Below are 25407 nucleotides of genomic sequence, written 5' to 3'. Positions count from 1 at the left end.
GATGTATATTACTTTATTTGTGAAATCCCCATGTTTCCCGATTTTACTTAAAACAATGTTATTAAGAAATTATGCAAAATGTTAGAATTCTGGAGTATCAAATGACTAAACTGACGGAAGTAAATGAAAACAGTGTGTATCTGGGAAAATTACGTTCCTCTTGTCAGCAACCAATGCTCTGGTTAGATTTGGATTCCCCTGATTCAATTTCACTGTAAATAGTCAGTGTGTCTCTAAAGGAGCTGAATCCAAGTCTGTATGATTGATGTTTGTAGTGTTTTTATGTTTGTGAGCAGCGATATGCACACTTGGCTGCTCTGATGGACAACCCCATTCTGGCAGTAACAGCCTCTGTAATTTCCCTCATGTCTCTCCCTCTCTACCACCCTGAGAGAAGAGGTCAATAATGTAAATCTGGACACTTGCACGCGAGCTCCACACTCTGGGATGCAGTTGCTTGTGTTCAACCTCGCAATTCGATTACGCAGATTAGAGTTACACAATCCATGTCCTCAATAACAAAACAATTTTGATTTCCGGACACGGAGAGGAAATGGAAAAAACAGGGGGAATGAGAAAGAAATGCTCCGCAGAGGAGGTGGACAACTCAGTCTAGAATCATTTATATTTGTCAAGAATGAGGTGACAAAGGGATTGAAGAAGAGACAATGAGTACAAAAGGTAGAAAAAAAAGCTTGAAACAGCATCAGGTTCCATGAGATTCTTTAAAATGTTGATAGCTTTGTCTGCTCTCATTATCGAACTCTTTGGCTTTTAATGCCACAGGTTTTGGTCAGTCAGTCACATTGAACCTTTTCAACCAAAAATAGTCTCAGGTTGTTTAGTGTTCAAAGCCTTTTAGGGGCTAAAAGAAACGATCAATTTCACAAGAAAAAATAGCACAACATGTACACATTTTACACCAAAAATCTATATGTGTGTTGTGAGGTGAAGTGGTTTTTGACTGAGTTTAAGATAAGATCAGATAATGCTACAGTGGTTTGTTAACCTTTCAAGGAACCCCCACTTCAAATTGCAGCATTTGCGACCAAAGAGCCTCTTAAAATCTCTCATTGCAGAACTGTGTGTGTGTGTGTGTGTGTGTGTGTGGTGTGTGTGTGTGTGTGTGTGTGTGTGTGTGCGTGTGTGTGTGTGTGTGTGTGTGTGTGTGTGTGTGTGTGTGTGTGTGTGTGTGTGTGTGTGTGTGTGTGTGTGTGTGTGTGTGTGAGCATGCGTGCGTGTGCGTTTCTCTCAAACAAGAGTGGGAGCGATCTAAATAAATACAAAGAGAGGAATAGCTACGCAGACAGGAACATTAATGGACTATAGAATTTCATGCATTGGATGGTGAAAGTAGCTGAGTCTGTACATTACATGGGCACACACAACATACATAATACACACACACTGCACACACAACACACACATTTATAGGCAGAGAGACCCTTTACCGCTATGAGAATGGGTGGTCTCGCACATGGACATTTACATATTGCTATATGTGATTTTCTTTAGGTAGTTTGTCCATATGAGTTTGAATAAGTCTGCAAAATTACAATTTCAATATAAAACCTGCATATTAATTTCATGTTTCTTAATTTTTATACATTTTCCTATTTATTTCTTAATTGTTCATTATCTCAAGTCATCAAAGTAAACATTAAGCGCAATATGTGTAAATTATATGTTTTGACTCAATTATTGGACTGATGATGTATTTTCTCTTTTAATTTTCCTGCTCAACCTGCTGCTCAGTGTGAAATGACCTCAGCTCATAGCCAGACTTCCACAGACCGCTTTACATTTTAATCAGAAGACAGACATAAGGAGAAGGAGACAGGCTGTACATTTTAATTACAGACTCTCCAGTGAGACAGGCGGACACACTGACAGAGTTAATATTCCCCCTCAGGACCCCCAGCAGGCAGTAGGGGCTTATGGCCGACTGCCTCACTGCCTGATTGTCCATTGTATAGGCCTATTGATTCCCTATCACCTCCCTGCATCAATACACCTCAGCTCATCTCTCCCTCCTTAACATGCATGGAGGTCATGATAAAAGATCTAATGGATGGACATCCTATTATATACAGAAAGAAAGGGATGGAGGGAGGCACAGACTGACTCTGAGGTGGAGGAAGTTCTCCACTCTTACATTGTCTGCAGTCAAGCTGCTCAGTAAGCGAAAAGGTCAAAGCACCATTTTAGTGTAAATAATGCCCAGTTTATAGGATGCTAGCCTGATCCAAAAGATCACAGGTCTTTACATAATGAGCTGTGGAAGCGAAGGTAAGTGAAAGAAACCAATGTGCAGCAGAGCTTTGGTGAAAATCTATTTTCTTTCACAGGAGTAATCTACCCTAATTGTTCAGCATTAAATGAAACGAAACAAATTCATATAGTATATGATACATCCAGGTAAAAACATTTGGCTCAGAGTTCAAATCCTGACAGTGTAAAAAAAACAGGGGAGTTTCTCTATTGGATTAGGTTGCTACTTCCAATACATGCCGATATAATTAGTAACAATATTTCCTGTTCAGGAAGAGAGAGGGGCGTTCATCTCGCAACTAGCTACTGTATTTATGACCATAAATGCAAAATAAGGGAGTTCATTCAGCTATGAGTGACTACAAATGGAGTTCACAATGTCACAGGCCGGGAGTGTGTAGCAACCATCATTTGAACAGGGCCTACATCAGTCTGGGCTATGAGCTAAATGCTAACAGCAACATGCTAATATCCTTAAAGGGACAATGCTAACATGAGGATTTTGAGCAGTTATAATGTTACAAATGTTCACTCAGACTTGCTTCATTTGATAGTAATCTGTAACATACTATCGACCACACCAAACTGGGATAAACCATGATTTTTGAGAAGCAGTTAACTCTATGAACTCCGAAAATCCCATAATGTGCGCTCAGCTCATTGTTGATAATGTAAAACCAAACTGCGATTGGCCGCTAACATAAAAAAAGATTTTCTAAATATCTGACGTTAAAGAAAGCAGTTTTGTTTCTTCTTCTTCTTGAGATATGTATTGAGGGTGAAACTGCACAATTATTTGTAACCATATACATCTGAATACGTTTGAGTCACAGTATGCACACAGAAAACACGAGTTTGTTCTTCAGAAACATTGAGAAACCCACAGTTCTGTGGTTGAGTTGAAGGTGGCCGGGTACGCAACAACATGGGAGCACAGCACGGGCTTTGCTTAATGGGAGATGGAGGAGAAGGCCAACAGAAAGAAAGGATATGTTTGTATTAGGTTCCATGTGTGCCAAAAAAAGCTACAGTGTTGCATACTTTGTCAAAACCACTGTTGATTTTCCATTAGGCTTGTTTTGTTTCCTGACTTGTAAAGTGTGTTTGTCCTGGAGGGATCATACTGACATTAAAGTACAGTTAGCAGTAGGTCTGTGTTTCCCACTTAAGAAACTGTCTTTGTATATCAACGCAAACCCAAACTTGTCATACACATAAGTACTGAATACTGGAAATGAGATCCTGGTGTTTCTCGGAAAATCTTCCACCTTTTTATAGGAAAAATACCACAGAGAACCTGGGATTTGTAACACATAGGTTTCTGTTTTTAGGTAATAGGTATATAAATACTAAATGGAATGACACAAAGCGGCCTTTTCACAACCTTATTACAGTTACTAGTTTGTTGTTCATCTAATTGTTTGGCCTCTGGAATTGCTGTTTGCAGCATTCTCCTGAACCACCTATCCAAACAACTTTGCCCTCAACAGGACACTTCCTTGCATCCATAGCAATACCTGTAAAAGTGTGAAGTTGATAGAATGAAAGGTTTTTGAAAAATATGGATGGACAGACATACGTACGTACGTACGTACGTACGTACGTAGATATATAAATTGATCGACATTCAGCTGCAGCAATGAAAGTGAAACATCTAAAAAAATGTAACATCTCCAAGGGAAAGGTTTAGTTAAAAGCATAATTTTCCCAAACATTACCTGTTCCCAAATACACATCTCATGGCGAATATCGAGGTACTTGAAAATCCTTTCGCACCTGATTGCTGCAATTTCCCTAAAAAATGTTACTCTTTCTCTGAGTCATAACTCAGAACCATGAGGGTATCATTATCTCAGAGTGGATTGCAACATCGAAGAGAAAAATGCTCTTTCAAACCTCAGAACTTGCCTGGGAATCATCAAGTTCTTTCAGTATCAAAGTTTTCCGGTGTCTGGATTTTCATTGGTACACTGAAACAGGTTCTAGCTAAATTGCCAAATTGAAAACAAATCCAATGAAGAACAAACCGAAATGGCTCCATGCAACATATTTTCCTTAGCTGCCAATAACTCAGTAATAACCTGCAGAGATTGAACTAGAAACAAATAGAAGTCAACTAAGAGTTCTGAATGATGGGATTTTGAATGTTTGTACTTTTGAGTATTTTTTTCAATAATATAGTACATAACGTTATATGCATGAAAAACTTCAGAAAATTACATTTATATGGCATCAAATAATAACAGAAGTACTCTAAGGTGAATTTTCATGCATATTTTTTGCAGAGACACAACTATTGCCACCATAAGAAAGTAATTAATGGTAAGAAAAACACAAAAAACTCCCACCCGTACAGTATAACCCTTGAGCAGAACCGGGATATGACTAATCGTTATAAAATAATGTGTGTTCTAAGGAAGTCAGTTTAAAACCACCAGGAAACAAACTGGAACAGTTGGTGACTCAAAAGGCCAAAATAGGTGCTGAATGCAGCTCTGTGGTAATAGAGACATTGATTTTTCTCTTTTGCTACTTAGAATTTTCCATGACACACAAACCTTGTCTGTCAAACGCATACACTCCCCCCCCCCCACACACACACACACACACACACACGCACACACACACACACGCACGCACACACACACACACACACGCACACACACACACACACACACACACACACACACACACACACACACACACACACACACACACACACACACACACACACACACACACACACACACACACACACACACACACACACACACACACACCCACATACCATGTATACATCACTTCAGGGGACATTACATTGAGTTACATGCATTTCCTGGAGACTTATCCTAACCTTAACCATAACCAACACATGCCTAACCTTGACCCTTACCCTTACCCTTAACCTTACCCTAACCCTAAACCTAACCAAGTCTTCACCCTAACATTGATGATTCCCCTCATGGGGACATCCAGTTTGACCTCATAAGGGAGGCGAGTCCCCACACGTGACTGTGTAGACAGATTTAGGTCCCCACAAGTATAGTAATGCTAGGCCTCCCACACACACACACACACACACACACACACACACACAACACACACACACACACACACACACACACACACACACACACACACACACACACACACACACACACACACACACACACACACACACACACACACACACACACACACACACACACACACACTCTAACATCAGCATTATCATTAGGATGAGGCCTTGACCGTCTAGTTGGGGACTGTTGGACACCAAAACCGAGATAAGGGTCCATCAATCTAATAACTCCCCGCCCATGTCCACCTCTTTCTCTCTCTACTCTCTATGCACCTAAGATTCATGTCTTTCAGACCAGATGGCTCCCCTGTGGCTCACACTCCGCTAGTTAGCACTGTGGCTAATCCCTTGGCCGAGGCCTCATCGTGTCCTTTCCTCTGCAGAGGTGACAGTTCAACCTCATCATCGTGGCGAACACAGTGGCTCATTTCTATGTGTCCATTATTCCATTTCTTCAACTCAACATTTTTTTTTTTCTGGGTCTGAGCTAGGATTTTGTTAGCATTGTAGCAGGGGCTGCAGGTCAACAACCAAAGATGCATTACAACTGGAAGTTATGTGCATTTGTTACTTTCTTATTTTACTTTCTTTACCTTTCTTCATCTTTACCTTGTTCTCCTGTCCCTCCCCATGTTGTTCCCTTATTCTCATGTCCTTTCCAACTTGTTTGCTTCTTCGTTTCTCCCTCTGTCTTCATTCCTTATTCTGTAATCCCCCATTTGTTGTATTTTTCTATTTCCTTGGCTTTCTTTCCCCCAAATGTATTTTCTTCTCATCATTTTGTTTCCTGTATTTATGTACATCCACATTTTGTGTCCTCTCCTTCTCCCTACCTTCAGTCTACTTGTCTCCTACCAAATCTTTTTCAACCCATTCCTTTCAATTTCTTTCCTCATTTTCTTGTTCCTTTTCTTATTCACACCCTTTAGTTTCCTCTTCTATCCTTGCTTTTATTTTACGCATGCACCCTTTCCTTCTCGTTTCCCTCCTGTCTTGTCTGTCCACTCCTATCATTTGATTTCCTCTCCTAATTTGTAGCTAAGGGCCCAACTAGCAGCATCATTACCTCTGGAGGGTCAAAGTTCAACATCATTGTCACACTTTTCTGTCCATTGGTATTTTGTCTATTAGTTTCCCCTTCCTTCTCTTCTCTCTTACTTTCCTCTTCTGTCCTTCCTTCCTTTTTTCCCTTTAGAGCTAATTTGCTGTGCCTGTACCGGAGCATCATTACCTCTTCAGGGTCAATGCTGAACGCTCATTAACTGCAGCCTCTCCATCCAGGTCACTCATCCCCACCGTGATGATATCTGTCTGTCTGGATGACTGCCACGACCCTTACTTACTTTTCTCTCTATTTTCAGGGACATATCGTTTCCTGTCTTGGTCCCCCCCCTGTTGTTTCCTCCCCCTTTTTCTCTTTGTAGGTTAACCCCATGTTGACCGGGGAGCGAGTGTGTTGAGTCAGACGACGGAGCTTAAACAAAGGCCAGACGGCATTATGCGGGCAGCTGAACTAAGCCCTATTAGAGAGAGTCATTACCCCGTCCGTCTCGTCCTGCACGCACACATACAGAGCAAATTATCTGTAAAGAACAAGGAAGAAAACGTTAATGAGTCCAAAATAAGAGATCATGATTAGACTTGGTTCGTGTGGGCACAAAGCAAGAAAACAGATTTCAGGAAAAAAAGCTGGGGAGGAAGCATGGTGGAAAGGAAAGTTTATAGGAAGGGAGAAAGGCCAAATGGGCCAATATGCATTATAAGTACTTTAACTTTACTACTTTAATAACTTTTGGTACTTTAAGTATATTTTGATGCTAATACTTTTTTACTTGAGTAACATTTTGAATGCAGAACTTTTACTTCTAATAGAGTATTCCTACATTTTGGAATTTCTACTTTTACTCAATAACAAGATCTGAGTACTTCTTCCACCTCTGTGGGAAACTAACAACGCATCAACACTAACTAAGAAACAAATGCAGCACAAAAGTAATATCTGGCAAGCTTAAAACATTTTTTTCATGGGGTAAGGTAATTACACATACATGGGAACATATCAATTTTTTTTTTGGATAAAAGAAATTGGTCTGACAAGAAAATTGCAATATGTGCTTCTCTAAAAACAAACAAAGATTCTGCACACACAACTCCAAATTGGTGTGCATGGATTATCTCAAGCATAATTGGTTCCTTGAGTGCAGTAGCAGCATTGTGCTATCATAACATGCTGCATACACACAGTGGCCACACAAGCAATCCCCCCACCCGACACATGCACTAAGACCCTTCCAGTCACAACCTGCTGGTTATGACTGAAAGAGGAGATGAGAAAAGGGATCGATGAGTTGTGATGAAAAACCATCAATAAACTTTAATCCTGTAAAAGCTGAGCCTCCACTGCTCGCCTGCCCTGCTTCTAAACACCTGTCACTCACACTCTCAGCCTTTATGCATCGTAGCAATTACTGCATTGTTCTGCAATGTGCCTTCATCACATTAATGTCAAACCGGTCCGCCTGGCTCTACCGATCTGTGTTGGAGCGGGACTCAAGATCTCAATCACATCTCGGAGCTTTTGGGGATCTTGTCACGGTTTGAGACTATAAATAGTGGCAAGAAACTAAAGATGTTTACTTTGTTTACAGGGTGTTGGCAGGTTACGTTACAGGTCACTGGTTCAGCATTTAATCAGTCAGAGTGAGGAACCAAGCATCAATACAAACTAAAAAATAAATACTTTTTTGGACGACCCTAATTTGGACGACCCTAATTTGGACGACCCTGATTTGGACAACCCTGATTTGGACGACCCTAATTCTGAGGTTTTGTGCAAAACTATGCCAGTTTAAGAATGTAAAATCAATGTTGTTGAAAAAGCCCTACATTTTCCGCTCTCCTGTTTTTTACGATTACATTTGGCACAAATCATTCTAAACAGCTTCAAGACATTTTAGTTATTTACGTCTGCTTAATGAGCACAGCTTAAAGGTCACATGTCATGGCCATTTCCACTGATCATAATGCCATTGTTGAGGTCTACTAGAATAGATTTATACTGTGCATTTTTCCAAACTCACATTGATTTCGCATATGCATCTCTGTAAAGTATGTGTATTCACTCTCTCCATTAAACGGCTCGTTGCAGCTCTTGCCCCCCCCCCCCCCCCCCCCCTGTGAGCCCAGTGTGCTCCGATTGGTCGGGACCAGTCGGGACGTTGTGAATCGCGCTAAGCTCCGTGGAGGTGTGATTTCCTTGTTTAGCGATACACAGCGAAACACAGCCAAACTCACCCTGAGCACACACAAAGTCACAGCCGAAGTAAAAACAATAAGTGTGGCTTGATATTGAGAAGAAAAAGGTTGATACACGCTGTGAGAATGGGTCTGCAGAGAGAATTTTGCCGCGATCCCAACTGTCTGTTATCAGCCTGCAGCCAGGGAGGAGAAATCAGCTGAGCTGCATGCACTGAGTGAGTGTGTGAGGAAGTCCGTGGATTGGTCAATTTGGACCAATCAGGGGGGGCTTAACGTAACGGCTGCGCGGACGTAACGTAACGGCTCCACGGATTGGTCCATTTCGTTCCGGGGACCACATGACATCATGATGTACCCGGAAGAATCAAATGGACAGTGACGTTTTACTCCCTACATGGTGTACTTTGAGGGTTTTGACTCTGCACACCATTTACATGCATAAAAACCTTCAAAACAAACAAGGGGACGGGTAATAACTGGAAAAGCATGACATGTCACCTTTAATTGTTCTTTTCTTAATGAGCACAGCTTAATCGTTCTTTTCTCGATTTAAACATATTTAATTGAGCGCAGTCTCGAGCGTCTCGCTGCAATGTGCCGTGTTCTGGCTTCACCTTCTTAGAAATAAAGCCAGCAGCACTTTCATCCCCTGATCTGCGGCCAGCTCCACTGACCCGCAGAATTACAATGTATAGAAAACACACTTCCTGCTTCATCACAGTAATCTGCTTTTCCACAGATGGCTACCATTAAAGCCCAGCATCTTTGTCATGGAAGTGGATTTTATTTCACACGTGAGTGGTTTTGAGAATCCAAAGACAGCTACAGGGGTGCCGCCAGGGATTTTGGGCCCCATGAAAATATATCACATTGGGCCCCACCACCAGGCACAGGCCACTTTGTTTATAAATTACCTTGAGGGCCGTACCAAATGGTCTAGCGGTCCGTATACGGCCCGGGGGCCGGAGGTTCCCCACCCCTGCTTTAATATAATAACATTAGTATTAATATCATAACCAAAATGTCGGTGATTAACATTTTGTTTACCTAATACAGACTGATCACTCAATGCTTCAAACTGTCCATCATCCTAAATAGACTAAAAGCAGTTTTTTGTTTTATATAGATCATTGGCTGTGTGGGAAAATACCGTGTTTGAAATGTATAATTTAAATTAGATGTTAGCTTTTTGTTATATATATATATATTGTATTCCAGTCTCCCTTCAGATATGTTAAGTGGCATGTCATTCAACACAATGCTGCTCACATCCTTCAGTTGGGAGAAAAGCTGGTTCAGGTTCAGCCTTATGGGGGGACAGGGCTGCTGAGCCTAAAGATGGATCTGTTGGTCCTGGCACCAGGGGGAGGGACAACTGATTTAGTATGAATAGGCGCTAAAAATGTGCCTGCATTTATTAAAGGTAGGGAGGTAAGAATGGAGAAACCAGCTCGAGTGCGCTAGAATTTGAAAGTACACAACCGAAAAAAATCTGCCCCTTCCTTCAGAGTTCCTTACAGAGCCCCTCCTCCAACACACACGAACGCGCACATGACCAATGAGGGCACGAGATCAGTTTGTGCACAGATGGAAGGCTGACAGGCAGGTAGGCCATCCAGTTATTTTAGCCGGGCCGGCTCAGATGATTGGTCGTGCTTTTTACAGCGCCACGGCTTCTACAGATGACATTTTTGTATGTATTTGTTGTCAAATCATTTAATATATTCATTGCTATCGGGATGTTAAGAGCATTCCATGGAATATAACAAAAAGTGTTTCTGAAGTGAATTACCTACCATACCTTTAAATGTCAGCTAAAAGAGCAGTGAAATGAAAGACCTCTGAATTTTCTGTAAAGATATTAACAGTACTTAATGTCAGCTTAGTAAACAAAAAAACATTAGCTAACAGATTCATTTGCACCACTCATGGACCACACCCACCTTTTCTTGTGAAAAACTGGGTGACATACTGTCGCCCTTTAGTCCCTCTCTCTTATCTTTCTCTCCTTTCTCTTCTTTTCTTAGAGCCTGCCTTTGTTGGTCGTTGAAACATGGTACAACACACGTATGTAGGCTAAGTACTAGCATCCCTCCTCACATGCTTTCACTCTCTGCAAGTGCAGGTGCCACAACGCGTTTGGAGGCAGGACCAAACCATTACATGTAAATATAAGGGGGTGTACAGAGGCTTTGGGTAATTAACTTTTGGAAGAAAATAAGTTAAATGAATCGTAAGTTTAGTGAGTAATTTATCAATATAACGTTCTAAACCCTCACCGGTGTATATCGATTAGCTGATCCACAAAAATATTCTGGTCACTGATTTTTATTTAGTTGATCCTCAGCAACAACTCAGAAAGACTAAGATAAGTGGACCTTTAAAAATATAACATTTATAATGTGAGTTATATCAGGATGCTAATGAGATTACGTATTTTTTTGGTGGGTGTTGGCCTGTTTTATGACTCACTGATCGAATTATGATAAAGCAAAAGATAAATTGTTGGCTAGAAAAAATCTTTGAACTTGTTCTTACTGAAATACATTGTGGGATGTTGAACATATTTTCTTTACCATTAGCATTACCAGTCTCTATTATTATGATCAACAAATACCTACAACATAAGGAAAACATAAAAGTTTGGAGGATATTTGATAGATGTTCTGCATTCTTTTCCACTTGCTTCAGTGCTTGGAAAAATGACATATATTGAAACACTACAATGGAGACTTCTTGATGTCCCGTGGAAACCTTCCTTTTTGAAACAAGTGCATTAGGAAAAAAGAAACAATTAAAAACAAAAAATCCAATAATGAAAACCTTTTCCTGACTAACTGGCTCCCATCAAAAAGCTTTAAGTGATGGATGCAGTTCAGTTGGGGACACTGAGTGGCTGCTTGACTTGACCCCAAGTGTGAACATTTAATCAGCTTAGCATGACATTCCTGCTGCATCTAAAACCATACAGCGACGCTAAGCCATTCCCACTGACCCACACTGATCTCTGCCTCTCACTCTCCCTGCGTTGACACACGTGCACAACGGTGCACTCGTAACATACTGCATATAATGTATCTATACACAGTGAATCACACGCACACACACACACACACACACACACACACACACACACACACACACACACACACACACACACACACACACACACACACACACACACACACACACACACACACACACACACACACACACACACACACACACACACACACACACACACACACACACACACACACACACACACACACACACACACACACACACACACACACACACACACACACAGACAGCTGACACAGCTGAAAGCCTGCAGAGCTTATAGTGGCAGAAAACACAGCAGACACACTGAATCCTATTTAGCCGATGCTTTTAGTAATGTAAAGTGCATGAGAGTGCACGTAAAAGCATGCATACGTGTAGCACTGCGGGAGCTTAGGCGACGTTATGAAACCGAGTTTAGGTTAAAGTGCATTAGAGGGGGGAGATTCAGAGACAACATAAGTCCACAGAGGCAGGTTTTTTAATTCAAGTAATTGTGTACGTGTGTGTTTGAATGGTAATACATAAAACCTGTAGGAGGTATCTTTGCATGTGGGAGAGAGAAAGAAAGAGTAAAGGAAGAGAAAGAGAGTAGTTGAAAATTCCCAATTTCAGTCTCTAGTCCCACGAGGGAACTGTGGGCAGTAAATGCCTCGTGTGCATTCGGCCAACACACGGACAGTGAAGTATATATTTCTAGAAGGGTGTACAGTAGACAGCTTGACAGCTTAATACAGCAACATAATGGAAAAGTTGGCATTTTTGTAATACAATGCTCCTAAAGTTACAGATTGAAATTCACTTATAGATTGCTGTGTCAACATGGACAACTGTAGGATTAATTTCCCATTTGTATTATTGCCTTACATGTAAATGAGCAAAAACTAGCGAGTCAATGAGTTGGCTAGCACAGCTAAACATCAATACATTGCTACTATAAAATTCAAAGCAAAATATTTAACATTAGTTTCCGATGCCTAATCTTCTGCCTTGGATTATGCCACTACGCAGGAGCTGTGTTTCCGCTAGCATTACCATCTAGCAGGGCGTAAACACCAACGCTGCCCTGAGCTCACAGTCGTTGCAGCTAGGCTACTGGCTGCTGTTGTTACAACCCAATCTCATGGCATTTCGTGTTCACCAACACGATTTTTAATCTATTGATTCGTGTTCACCAACACGATTTGCCCCTTTTTTTCGTGTTGCACAGCACGATTTTAAAAGCAATGTATTTCTACTGGTAGGCCCAGAGCCATTTAATAGAAGAGTTACGACATCTCCGTTCACTCCAATGGACCACTTTTTTACAGCAATGGCGGATCGTGGAGCCTCTCAATCGTTCCCCGGAAGTTAGCGCCAAGGCTGGCAGAGCTGTGGAGTTGCAGCATAATACACCGTTCGTGACGGACTTTTAAAGGTAAGAAGAAGTTTAAAGATGTATATTGCGGATATTATCAGTACATCTGATTCAAATGAACATGTGTATTAAAGGATGTCAGTGGATTATCCCTAAATTAGTAGATTTAGGGAACGTTTACAGATAACAGATTAAGCTAGCATACCGAAGCAAGTTAGCAACACACGTTGAACAGCCTTTTAATTGTAAATTCCGTTCTCTCTATGTCATTTCATCCAACATGTTGAATTAGAGAAGAGGGGCTTCTAAACGGGATTGTATGCGGGGGTGGAGGGAGTTAAATATTAGATAAATATAACTTTGGTGTGTGTAAGAGTGAGTGTTTTTAGCAGAGCCATATTGTGTCCTTGTGATTCTGTTGATTATTACCTGTCTGTATAATGTTGCAGCCCAGCTGATTCTGGATTGATGGCAAAGGGAGAGGGACTTAAGTGAGAGTGAAAACACAAGGTACGTTTAATACTACTGTTTTATATAAGTAAACACGTTATCTCCCCAAGGCAATAGGTGTGCTATATAGGTGTGTATAACCCTTTCTCCTGTCTGTTGCTCCCTCTCTCAGCACAAGAACCAGAGGGGGATTCAATGGAGCCTGAATACCTGCACTGAGACCCTCACCCTGCACCCTGAGTCTCAACTCTCAGTGTTTTTCAAGCCTTTCCCTGTTTTTTTGTATTAAACAAAACATTAAGCTTTCCCAATGGTGTGGTTTTCGTTTTGTGAAAAAGTTCAAATGCAGTGTTTGTATATAAATCACATATTTTGTTGCTGTTGGTCGTGAAATTGCTCCTGCTGACTTGAGCCAGCCATTTTTTCCTCCGCTCTGTGTCAGTGGGGAAGCCGTACATTCGTACTCCTTTCTCTGAGCGATTTGAGCATCCCCAGGCAGCACATCAAACCATGGTGGCGACTAGGAGGCAGCACAGCAAACCATGGTGGCGACTAGGAGGCAGCACAGCAAACCATGGTGGCGACTAGGAGGCAGCACAGCAAACCAGGACAACACGGAGGAAAAGGCACAGACAAACTGCATGATATGCTCTTCTATGTTTATTGAATTCCATGTATTTGCAATGGATGTTCCTAAAGCAACACATTTAACATCATCATCATCATATCCTGTCGGTCTCCTGTCCTTTCTGAAAGCCATAGAGATGACATTAGTCATTTAGATAACTTGTGTCCTCAATTACCATGGGATTACTGAAACTACCATGAATTTAAGAAAATGGTAGAAATGAATCCAATCTGAATTTTAAAGCATTACTTTAGATCCCCTCCCTCTAAATGTATCAATAAACATTAGAAAGTGATGCTCTTGACTACCATACAAGTTTAAGAAGATAATATTGGTTTGAAAGAATTCAAAGCTATAAATAAACAGCAACAGGCTCTTTAACCAAGGCACTGTTAGTAACATGTAAACTAGTTGTTCACACTAATCCTAATATTATCACTTAATATTAGCAAATTCGATTTTATTTTTGAAAACATATTGATGTAAATACATACACATATCGATTTGTTGTATAAATATTGCAAATCAAAACCTTTATTCACTAATAATTACCAAAAATCGTAGTTCTATCTCCTGTTATCAATGCATTCACATTGCCCGCCATGAACTTCCGGGGAACGATCCCTCGTCTACATGAACCACGTGACGATAACCGTTTTTGGACTTCCGGTGTCGTAACTCTTCTATTAAATAGCTCTGGGTAGGCCTAATGTGTTTCGTGCCTGCAGGCTGCAGCATGTCTTTTTCTCCGGTCGGGTCGTGGAAGACCGGAAGCTGTGTGGTTCATAAAAACATGTTCTTACTCAATATCAAGCCACAGTTATTGCTTTTATTTTAAATCGTATAATTTCGGACTTGTGTTGCCGTCTGTGAGGAAAATAAATACTGAAATCTGTATTTTTAAATCTTTTTTTCCTTCTAATTTGTTATTCTTTTAAACATTTCTGCTAGCCAGCATCTCTTCCCAGAGATTAAGAACAGCAGCTTTATTCTCTCATGCATTTTACAAAGCGTGTGTGCACATTGTGACACATAGTAAAGGCAAACATGTCTGGTACAACATTCTGAGCCAAGAATGATCTGAAGTATAAGTATTAAGAGATAATGCATAATGCACTACTAAATATCGCACAAGGCAGAGGTCCTTATTCCACTATGACCATTTATTGTTGATGGTCTGGTTTTCCAAATGTTAAATGTGTGCCTTTTTCATGATACGTTGAACAAGAACAAAATGGAAACAATTCCTCTTCTGTAAATGTCCCTCAATGATTTAGGGCAGTGGTCACCAACCGTTCGACCGGTCGATCGCGAGTGTGGTGCGGGTAGATTGGGCTCCGTAAAAAAGTAAAAGTAAAAAAAACTATAGGTCACTTACGTAACCCCAGTCCTCAGAGTAACATGAAGTGAGATGTCTCACTATGGGATGCGCCTCATTGCGGAGCAAACAGAAGCATCAATCTCATTACGCCAATCCTGATTGGCTGGTGATCTTGACGTCAACGTCAGGGGAAATCACCCCCTATAAGTAGCCTGCGCCACGACGCATGCGTCATTCAAAATAAGCACCTCTTCTCGATTCACCATAGCAAGGAGGGCCGTCTGGTGAGACATCTCACTTCATGTTACTCTGAGGACTGGGGTTACGTAAGTAACCTATAGTTCTCATTCATAACACTCCGTTCGATGTCTCACTATGGGATATTGTAGCTTCCGTATTGCCAGACGAGCTTATCTCGAAGATCACAGATCAACCAGAATTTAACAGGTGGAGTCCCGACTCAACAAGGTGCCCAGCACTGCTCGGGCCACGCTTGGAGTGGAGACGTCTAGCCTGTAAAAGCGGACAAAAGTGAGCGGCGAAGACCAGCTTGCCGCTGCACAGATGTCTTGGATGGAAACACCCTTGAACAAAGCCCAGGATGTAGCCAGGCCCCGAGTCGAGTGAGCCCGCAGACCCGAAGGTGCTTGCAGATTCTGACTTGTATAGGCCAAAGCAATCGCCTCCACGATCCAGTGGGATAGTCGTTGCTTAGTAACAGGCTTACCCTTGTGAGGTTTAGCCCAGGACACGAAGAGTTGGTCATTAAGACGAAGCTCTTTTGATCTGTCCATATATGTGTGTAAAGCCCGGACTGGACACAACAGATCCTGCTGCTGCTCCCCGGAGGAAACCAGCTGCGGAGGAAATGCCTCAATGTCAATTGGGGTACACAAACCAACCACCTTTGGTGTAAAGGCAGGGTTGGGTTTCAACAACACTCTCGTTTGCCCTGGGGCGAACTGAGTGCATGAGGGATGTACAGACAGTGCATGGATATCGCTGACCCGCTTGGCGGATGCCAGGGCCAGTAACAGCACTGTCTTGAGTGACAGATGTTTCATGTCAGCTCCTTCCAGGGGTTCAAATGGGGTCATTTTGAGCCCATTTAAAACCACTGCCAGGTCCCATAAGGGCACCAGTGACCTGGAGACAGGGAGGAGCCTGCGAGCTCCCTTCATAAAACGGCAAACCAAAGGATGTTGGCTAGCCGTCTTACCCTCAAAGCCCACATGGCATGCAGCAATAGCAGCCAGGTACACCTTGATCGTGGAGAAAGCTCTGTGTTTATCGATCAAGTCCTGTAGGAATGATAAAATCACCCCGACAGGACATTGAAAAGAGATGTGTCCTTCTTGAAGGCACCACTCCTCAAACACCCTCCACTTACAGTCGTAAAGAGACCTGGTGGAGGAAGCTCTCGCACTCTGAATAGTGTTTATCACCTTCTGAGGGAGTCCCACTGTATTCAGATTGTACCACTCACGGGTCAGGCCCATAGTGCCCTGCGCTCCGGGCGTGGGTAAAGGATCGCCCCCCCCCGCTTGAGACAATCTGTCCCTGCGTGGTGGGGGCTGCCATGGCTGCCCGCACAACAGCTGATATATCGCCGCCAGCCCGTATATTGCGGGCTAGGGTGGAAACATCAGAGTAAGTGTGTGGCGTTGCTCCTTCACTCTGGCCAGAGTTGGGGGTAACAGAGCCAGGGGTGGGAACACGCACAGAGGACCCGGAGGTCAATCGTGTACGAGTGCGTCCCCGCCTAACAGTGCATTTAAATCGTGCATTAAAGAGAACAGCTGTCATTGAGCATTTTCTCCTCTTGCGAACAGACTTAACGCGGCTCCGCCGTAACGCACCCACAGCGGACTCCCGATCCAGTCTGCATAGAGTCCAGTCTGCATAGAGTGGTGCACCTCTGGACAGTAATTCTGTCCCTAGGTGCTTAACTCCCGGTACCTGTGTCGTTCTCAGAGAGAGGAGACGTCTGCCGGTCCAAGGGATCAGTTTGTGTGCCAGTGTGTGTGACTGGAGACAACGCAACCTCCCCTGGCGGTTCATACACGATATCGTGTTGTCTGTCCTCACGAGGACATGATGTCCTCTGAGAGAAGGCAGGAAGCGTTTTTGGATGGGGAACAACGCTAAAAGCTCCGGGTAGTTTACGTGTGCCCGCTGGAAGTCTGTCTGACCTGCGTCCGTGGTGACCACCTTCCGTGAAAGGACGGCACCCGTAGGCGCGTCCCGCACTAGAAAAGTCGGGTGTAGTGCCACTACGCATTACATAATAACCAAAACTCTCCGTACGCCGTGGCGTTCGGGGTTTAGTTTTATTATGAGGCCCATGTTGAGTGGGTGCTCTACGAGGACATTTTCCTCCGTAATCTGACTCCGCTCGGTGGGCATTATAGATAAAACCCTTCTGTCTAGGAGAGAGAGAACCTCTCTCTCCAGAATATGGGTTGACTCTCTCTGGGCTTGTGAAAACAGATCAATTATAACTGTTTTTAGAAGCCCAGGCAGACGTCGTGAGTATCTCCTGCTGTATGCTCCTTAGAGCCAGCTGGGATGTCACGCTTACGGCTCCGGCCGGCACTGCGCATGCGCGTGACGGAGGTGCCCTCACGGCTCCAGTCGGCACTGCGCCTGTGCGTGCCGGTGGTGCCCTTAAAGCCCCAGCCGGCACTGCGCATGCGTGTGGCGGTGGCTTCACGGACCCGTCAATAATCCGTCTTTTGAGAGATGCCGTAGCTGCTCCCTGTAATCCTTTTCTCCTCCGTGGAAGAGAGAAGAAAAAAGCGTCCTCGCTACCGTGGTGTCGGCAGTGAGGGGAAAAAAACACAAGCTAGCAACGGGTGTGTTGCTAACTTGAAGTCAAAACCTTACCTTAACTCCAGAGGAAGAACGGCGAGGTTGACTATAATACTAACTGGTGTGTTAGTACCATACTCTTCTGCGAGGCAGAATAGGGTAGCCGGCTAACGCCCGTCGACCGAAAATTAGCTTTGGTTCAGTCTGTGGACTGTTAAGCTAGCCCGGCTACTATTAGAGATGTGCTCTGAAGCGAGAAGAGGTGTTTGAATGACGCATGCGTCGTGGCGCAGGCTACTTATAGGGGTGATTTCCCCTGACGTTGACGTCAAGATCACCAGCCAATCAGGATTGGCGTAATGAGATTGATGCTTCTGTTTGCTCCGCGATGAGGCGCATCCCATAGTGAGACATCGAACGGAGTGTTATGAATGAGAACTAAAAAACATAACCTATCATCCACCAGCCCGTTAGCAGGTGCCAGTTGATTGACATATCTTTGAGACATTCCCTGTCGCTCCCGGAAATAATAGACTGACTTAAAGTGATGATACATATTTTGGAACTCACTGCACTTATGGTAGATACCAACTACAACAAAATGAACATATTTTACCGTGATTTAATTGTAAGACACGTTGCAAAATGATGCCGGGATAACTATATACTGATACCGGTTAGTAAAACTATGAATTAATGCTTTGACAAGTGTGCAGACAAGACGGCAGGCGAAAAACCTTTTAAAATGCGTGTTTTTCTGAATGGAGATCGGATCGATCAGGCTAAGCTAACGTTGTATCAGCTCCATCCTCTCTCACAACAACATGCAATGAGCAGCGGAGGAGTGATGAAGTATCAAGCGATCTGAGTCCAGCGGGCTGCTTGTGTTTCTGTTCATCAGGACATCATATGACCAGCAGATCCTGTGTGAATGCTCTACGTTAGTCAGTGGACGTCCGACAACATGCACACTAACTTATATTGCAGCTATAGGCTATACTTTGGTTTAAATTGCGTGAATAAACTAGCTAGAGAGCTAAAGTTAATTAGATTCATCCAATGTCAGAAGGATTACCTTTTAACAAACGTTGTAATGCTTTTCTTTCATTTCAATTTGAGTAAACATTGAAGATATAACATTGTATTGTTTTCTTTTTACACTGACTAAGATATAATGAAAAGATAGGTCAGTTGAAGCTCAGCTTTGGTAAGGAAGGGACAGGCAGAGAGAGAGAGAAAGAGAGAAAGTGATGGAAGTCAGGGAGGAACTGCAGGTACAGTCACACAAAAGAATGTTGGCTTAATAACCCCATCTATTTATCTATCTGTTTATCTATAACAATAGGCATGATTTTAAAACAACATACATCTATTGCAGTTATGTCATAATAACATACAATTGTATAAAACACAGCTTGCTTACATCTTTGCTCTCTTTTGAGAATCAAACAAAACAGATTTAAATTAAAAAAATAATGCAAACAAACAAGTGAAATTAACGAAAGGGCAAAAAGTTAAAAACGAGGGAGAGATTGAACAAAGAGAAAGGGTAGAGGACAGAGAGAGTAATGAACAGGAAGAACACAGAGAGATTCAAGAAGATGGAAGAGAGGGTGCAGGTTATGGAAAGGAGAGAGACATGGAAAATGAATGATGACAATGTGTTGTGATCATTTTAGCCTCTTCTGCATGTCCAGATTGTAACAATCAACTGATTCTTATGTATTACACTTTCAAAGATAATTTATGCTGACATTGTCAGCCCACTGACATGGTTTGAAATCAATATATTATCCAATTTGTGACCCCCCACAGGACTGAAAAAGCACCTAACTAGATCATGAAACTCCCAAAAATCTCGGGGTGTATCCCCCGAACCCCCCTAACATGTTTGGACCTCGGTATTTAGGAAATCCTGGATACGGCCCTGCTCACCGCTGATTGGCTACCGCGCGAACGCTTCATTCACATCAACTGTCCGCATCTTTGCATTGACTTTACATGTAATCGCGGCGCCCCCAAAAGTCGCATCGAGTCCGGTGTGAACGCACCAATGGTCTATGCACGGATAAAGAATGTTCTTAGAATTTTTAATTCTAAGAATTGTGTTAAAATAACTAATAGTTTTAATGTTAATGTTAAATGTTGCACTTCCATGAAGCTTCAGTGGATACACCTCACAGTTAAAATGGCACTTTATGTTATCTGATTTCTCATTATTTACTCATTCACTCAAACGGAAAATAAGCTACATACATTTATATTTAGGATTGTAATGAAGTAATAAATGAAACTTAAAATGATAGGTATGATGTAAATATATATATTTATCCTTTTTGACATGTTAGTTATATTGTGTTCTTGGTTTAATCAAATTGAAAGTTGGACCAAATGATTTGATGTAATTCAGATGCAATTAGCCTTTATAAAAGGCCTAGAATTGGAAGCACTGTCTGGGCTCTCTTTTTCACTCAATTCTGCAATAGGTAGATCTCGCTTTTCACCTAGGCTGAGGTCGGGGATCTTGGGCTTAAAAAGGTTGGTACTGTAAGCCCCGATAAGTTGAATCTACTTAAAAAAATAGAGGAAAGTGGTTGCCTTTAAAAATGTAAGTAAAGCATTATGAAAACTTGAGTAAATTAAACTTAAATTAATCAAGGACTTTAATTGTTATTTGAAGTACAATGCACTTCATGTCAAGTTGATTTTACTTACATTTTTAAGTCAACCACTTTCTATTTTTTTAAGTAACGCATGAGGAAAACTTGAGTGAATTTAACTTAAGTTATTCAAGGACTGGAATTGTTATTTGAAGTACAATGTACTTCATGTGAAGTTGATTTTACTTAAAATATTGTGTAATATCAATTGCTTTGCCCAATTATATAACTTAGAATTTTTAGTTGAAAGTGGTTACATTACGTATTTATATTTTTTATTCCGTCAACTACAAAAAAGAAAAAGACACAAAAATAAAGTTTTACCTTTTATTAAAACTTGGATACAATGAAATTGAGCATCCTATAAAAACTGTAGCAAAAATATTGTACCATACATTTTCACATTAAACCATAGCAATCTCTCTATATATATATATATATATATATATAAACAGATATATATCGCTCTGAAAAAATTAAGAGACCTCTTTAAAATGATAACTTTCTCTCGTTTTACTGTTTGTAAAAACTGGATTAACATTTGTGTTTTATTCTATAAATTAATGACTGACAACATTTATCCCAAACTACAAATATTCTTATTTAGAGCATTTATTTACAAAAAATACCAAATGTTCAAAGAAACCAAAAAAGATGGAGTGTTTTCAGACCTCGAATAGTGCAAAGAAAACAATTTAAAATTCATTTTTCAACAACACAATACTATTGTTTTAACATGGGAAGAGATCAGGAATCAATAATTGGTGGAATAACCCAGATTTTCAATCACAGCTTTCATGCGCCTTGGCTGCTCTGCAACACCTTTCACATTGCTGTTGGTCACTTATTAAGCCACTCCTGGCACAAACAAATCAAGCAGCTTGGCTTTGTGTGCCAGGAGAGACATAAAGTCTTTCAGCAACAATGTGACAGACTGGTGGCGAGCAACCAAGACGCATTGAAAGCGGTTATTGAAACATCTGGGTTATTCCATCAAATATTGATTCCTGAGCTCTTCCTAAGTTAAAACATTAGTATTGTGTCGTTTAATAATGAAGAACTTGTTTTCTTTGCATTATTTGAGGTTTGAAAACACAGAATTTTCTCTGTTATTCTGACCAGAAAAGTATTTTCTGCAAATAAATGCTCTAAATGACTTCTTTGTTTGGAGTTTGGGAGAGATGTTGTCAGTAGTTTATAGAATAAAACACAAATGGAAATGCCAACAAGAGGTCAAACAGTGCAAACATGCAGCAACAAAATGCAATATTGAAGTAGCCAACTTTTCAGAACCCCGTAAGCTGATTTTTGGGTGCCAGCTCAACCTTACCAAGCTTCAACATCACCTGCTGAACAAAGTGGAAAGTGTTTTTCATGCACTTTGGGTACTCCAATTGCAGGGCATAAATGAGTCCGAACAGGACACAGAAGGCCTGAGGCAGGTTAGCCGGTCCATCCATCACCACATTCCCGTCCAAGACGATTGCCACACTGGATGGGTTGAGCTGCGGATTTTCTCCGACACAGAGGATTCCCAGTGGAGTTTGACTGTACACCTCCTTATCAGCCGCATCCTAACAGAGAAATAAAGAGATTGACATATAATTCTACATCGTCCACCAAAAAGTAGCTTCCACTGTTTATAATGAAAAGCATCATACAACATAAAAACCAAAAGTAATAAATAAAAGGACAATCTGGGCCTTACGTGGATCTGTACATTTCAAGTACTAGTTACAAATTGTGCACCAAATATGGTTTTGTATGTAGCTTGGCTGCCATGAATTTGTGAACATTTGATGCAGACAATCTTCATTATTCACCTACAACACATTAGGTGTTAGGCTTATTTATTATGAAGGACACACACAGACACTCCCTTGATCTTTACCCTTTGTAGTGTGTGCACAAAACTATTCCAGAACATTATAAACATTTTCTCTAACTGTCCCCCTCGTACCTGCACGCCGGAAGAAGGACTAAACAGACACATAACCTCACATTACAGTGTATAGTGCAGAACTAAAATTATCTACCAGGAAAATGGCCAAAATATATGTATTTTTTGGATTTACTGTATTTTATGAACAGTGACTGTTAATTGTTTGGATTTGCTTTGTGTTTATATCTGTTCCGTCATTTATATGGATGTTTCATCATCTATATATATTTCGAATCCATTTGGATGTGTGATTCTTGTGTTTCAATTGCTATATTTCCTCGAAGGCTTTGATTATCATAAGACAAAGATTACAACAAATAACATTAATGAAAAAATGTTTCATTTGCATTTTTCCTAGAAAAGCATGAACATGTAAACCTAGTTTTTCTTAGAGTGTATTTTTTCTTACATAAATTACATTTGTATGGACACTTACATTGTTAAATGTTATATAGCAAAGAGTATTTAAAAAACCGAATCATATTTCATTTATATTGTTGGTGAATTAGTTAGACAATATATATATATATATATATATATATATATATATATATATATATAAGGAATTGTGTAAATTACATTTAGTTCCGTATTTTATTTAAACCCTGAATAATGTCCCGGGTCAGTTTGACCCGAACATTACCAAAGGGTTCAAAATGTGAACATAACTCAAGGGTTGAAGTTACTTACGGTGCAGGTCTTGAAGAAGGCAGAAGGCTCATCTCATCCCCCAAGATGATTGGCAGTCCCCGAACACAAAGGCATCTGATGTCTGTTGGCTCAGTGGTCTGGAATATAGTGGAGATAACAAAGAATGGTCATACATTCATCAAATACATTCTACAAACTCTACACAATGACTTTATTTCAAATATAGTTGAAAGTAAAGGAGAGGACAAAACGAGATGACATGATGGGAGAGAATAGAAAAGGGAGAGAACATAACTTCTTCTTGACCAAAGAATAGAATAGGAAACAAAACAAGAGAGCAAAGCAAAATGAACAAGGGAAAAGAGGAAACAATGACACATGAAGAGATGGAATTAAATTGACAGGACAAGAGCAGCAAATGAGAGAAAAGAAGAGATGAGAAGGAAGTCAAAGGGACAGAAGAGGAACAAGGAGAGAGGAAAGAGATTGGGTAGACAGATGTTAAGTAAACCCACTTTTGTCTGACTTAAAAGCTCAGACAGAAATTGGCCAGTGACACCCTTCTTCTTCCTAAAGAGGTCCACCAGGCTCGGAGAGAAACGGTGAAGTGCATCGAAGAAGTTGTCCTTGAGATTTTTCCCCACCACTCTGTTGAACTCGCAATAAACCTGAAACACAAAAGAGAACAAACCATGTAAAACTGTCAAATAAAATCATCCTTGGTGAAACAAATAAGTGCATTTTTTATTTAGACAGCTTTTGCGTGCTTCACCATCTGATTTTTCAAGATGCCTCTGTGCACTTCTCACAGTAATATCTTAATAAAATCAGATATGTAAGTAGGTATGAGGATATAACTACATTTTATGAACATTACATTTAGAACACAAAAGGACAAACAAACCTGGGGAGGTTTCAGCCTGGAACCGAGAGGACAAAAATGCAACAAGAATTGTCAAAATCGGTTAATATATGGATGAGTGGGGGGGGGGGGGAACGGCTGGACACAGGCCGTGGGGGGACACCCGAGACCGGGCTATATCCCCGTTAGAAGGAACCGGGTGAAATAGCCAAAAAAAGAAAAATTAATAAAACCGGGGGAAATAGGGGGAAAAGTGACAAAAAGTGTCCGAAAATAGGCACTCGTGAGGCAGGCAGAGTCCCCGTTACATTCCTCCATGGTTTGAGCGAAAAATGGCTACGTCAACTATTATGAGAAGCAGGATGGGGGGTTCAAAAGGCCTGCCCAAGGCCGACCCAAAGTGCATGGTGAGCGGACTCATCACCTCCGTGAGAGTGGAGGTGTCCTGAGAGTGGAGCCTGCAGGCAGACAGGCAGGTAGGCCATCCAGCTATTTTAGCCGGCCGGCTAAAATGATTGGTCGTGCTTTTTACAGCGCTACGGCTTCCACAGATTTACATTTTGTATGTATTTATTGTCAAAGCATTTCATATATGCATTGCTATCGGGATGTTAAGAGCATTCCATGGAATATAACAATAAGTGTTTCTGAAATAAATTACATACCCCACCTTTAAGGGACGTTAATCAACAACATCTGATAACGTAATGTGGTGCTAATGTTAGCTAAATGGAGTCTCACCTGATGTAGTAGCACAAAGCAGCCGTAAAGCGCCACCCTCCTCTCCCTATGATGGAAGCCTGAGACAGCCTGTGGTGGCAGGGTTCTTGCGGCGTTCAATGTGGGGTGGTGTCCGATTCACACGACTAAAAGAAAGGTGACAAAAACAGCAACTGGGTGAAAAATAAATCTACGTCTTTCAGTGAACACGAACAAGTGAAAAAAGTACAGCACTGTCTGTTTAAAACTATCTGCACCTCGTAGCCTAATATCGCTCAGTAAAAGTTAACAAAAGAGAGGGAAACACACATTGCCTGACTGCAGTAGCGTA

At 41.4% G+C, this 25407-nt stretch overlaps 1 long non-coding RNA gene across 1 annotated transcript; it reads right to left on the bottom strand.

Moving 5' to 3' along the window:
* Nucleotides 1–22380: 22380 nt before the first annotated feature.
* LOC117445093 (uncharacterized) lies at nucleotides 22381–24065 on the bottom strand. Its single transcript, XR_004551925.2, has 3 exons — nucleotides 24010–24065; nucleotides 23534–23631; nucleotides 22381–22475 (listed from the first exon to the last, which is right to left on the bottom strand). It is a non-coding gene; the product is annotated as an uncharacterized lncRNA (long non-coding RNA).
* Nucleotides 24066–25407: the final 1342 nt, after the last annotated feature.

This window comes from Pseudochaenichthys georgianus, chromosome 4 (genome assembly GCF_902827115.2).
Source record: "Pseudochaenichthys georgianus chromosome 4, fPseGeo1.2, whole genome shotgun sequence".
NCBI classification, from domain to species: domain Eukaryota; kingdom Metazoa; phylum Chordata; class Actinopteri; order Perciformes; family Channichthyidae; genus Pseudochaenichthys; species Pseudochaenichthys georgianus.
Note: the sequence above shows the minus strand (reverse complement) of the source record. Positions and strands in the feature narration are given on the sequence as shown.